This window comes from Octodon degus, unplaced genomic scaffold (genome assembly GCF_000260255.1).
Source record: "Octodon degus isolate 3935 unplaced genomic scaffold, OctDeg1.0 scaffold00287, whole genome shotgun sequence".
Classification (NCBI taxonomy): Eukaryota; Metazoa; Chordata; class Mammalia; order Rodentia; family Octodontidae; genus Octodon; species Octodon degus.
The window spans coordinates 2031329-2033512 of NW_004524863.1; positions in this window are offsets into that span (position 1 = coordinate 2031329).

A 2184-nucleotide genomic window follows, 5' to 3' on the forward strand; every position below is an offset into this window, starting at 1 on the left:
TAACTTCTTCTTTACCTATTCTTATTCTTTTTATTTCCTTCTCTTGTGTAATGCTTATATCTAATGATTCCTGAACTATATTTAATAAAGTGGTGATAGAGGACATCCTTGTCTTGTACCAGATTTAAGAGTAAAAGATTTAAGTTTTCCCCTATTCAGGATTATAGTAGCTATTGGGTTTTCATAAATGGCTTTTACCAGATGGAAGTAGAAGCCATCTATTCCAACTTTCTGTAGGTCTTTGAACATAATGAGTGTTGTACTTTTTCAAAGCCTTTTTTGCATCAATGGAGTTGATCATGTGGCTTTTAGTTTTCACTCTAATGATATGGTGTATTATATTTATAGATTTTTGAATATTGAATCATGCTTGCATCCTTGGGATGAATCCCACCTGGTCAAGGTGTGTGATCTTCTTGTTGATTTGCTGTATTCTATTTGCTAGGATTTTATTTAGGATTTTTGCATCTAAGTTCATGAGGGGGATCGGCCTGCAGTTCTCTGTCTTAGTTGCATCTTTCTCCAGTTTTAGTATCAGTATAATACTTGCCTCCAGGAATGATTTTGGGAGGATTTCTTCCCTTTCAATTTCATGGAAGAATTTTGAGAGTATAGGGACTACATGTTCTGTAAATTTCTTGTAGAATTCAGCTGCAAATCCATCCAGACCTGTAGTTTTCTTTCCCAGCAGTTTTTTTTTCTTACATCTCTTATTTCATTGGCTGTTATTGGCCTATTGAGAGTGGTTATATCTTGACGATTCAGTTGTGGTAATTTCTACCTTTCAAGGAATCTGTCTATTTCTTCTGTGTCTTCTATTCTGTGAGAATAACGATTCTTAAAGTAGCTATTAATAGTCTCCTGAATTTTTACTGGGTCTGTGGTTATTACACCCTCTTCATTTCTTATTGCTCGTATTTCAATTTTTTCTTTCCTCTTTTTGATGAGGCTAGCTAGGGCCTTATCGCTTTTATGTAATTTTTCAAAGAACCAGCTTTTTGCTTTTTAAATTCTTTGAATTGTTTTCTTTGACTCAGTTGAATTAGTTTCTGCTCTAATTTTTATGATTTCTTCCCGTCTTTGGGCTCTGGGTTTGGTTTGCCCTTCCTTTTCTAGTTGTTGAAGGTGCAGCATTAGGGTATTTATTTGTTCCCATTTTTTTCCTAATGTTTTAGTTCACAGGTATGAATTTCCCTCTGAGAACTGCTTTCATTGTACGCCATAAATTATGATAAGTTGTGCTTGAATTTTCATTGAATTGTAGATATTGTTGAATTTCTTGCCTAATTTCTTGTGTGACCCATTGGTTGCTGAGTATAGCGTCATTTAATTTCCATGTATTTAAGGATTTTTTGTGGTTTCTTTTGTCATTTTTCCAAGTTTCATTGCATTGTGGTCACATAATGTGCATGGGATAATTTCTGTTTTCTTACATATGGTTAAGCATCATCTATTGGCCGGTATGTGGTCTATTTTAGAAAATGACCCATGTGTAGCTGAGAAAAATGTGTATTCAGCTGTGTTTGGGTGGAACACTCTGTATGTGTCCCCCAAGTCCATTTGTTTCAAGCTCTGCTTCAGTTCTGTTATTTGTTTGCTAAGTTTTTGTCTGATTGATCTATCTTTTGGGGATGGGGGGGGTGTTCAGGTCTACTTGTTAAGATTGTGGTAACTGATATTAGATTTTTCATGTCCATCAAGTTTTGTTTTATATAGTAGGATGCTCTCATGTTTAGTGCATACATACTTATGAGTGTTACCTCTTCCTCTTTAATTTTTTCCTGACCACTATATAATAGCTTTCTTTATTTCACTTGATCATTGTTGGTTTGAAGTTGAGACTGTCTGAGAATAGGATTGCTACAGCTGCTTTTTTGTGAGGTGCTGGGGCATGTAGTATTGTGTTCCATTTTTTGACTTTCAGCCTATGAATGTCTTTATGAAAGAAATATGTTTCTTGTATACAGCATATTGTTGGATCTTGTTTCCTAATCCACTGTGCCAGTCTATTTCTCTTAATTGGTGAATTGAGTCCATTTGCACTGATGGTTAGAATGAGATATATTGTGTTACAATTGACACGTTATTTAACTGTTGTTGTTTACTCCTTTTTCTCCTGTGATTAATTGCTTGCCCTCTTCAGTTGGTTGCTTCTGATCTCATTCGTGATGTTCTGATCATTTT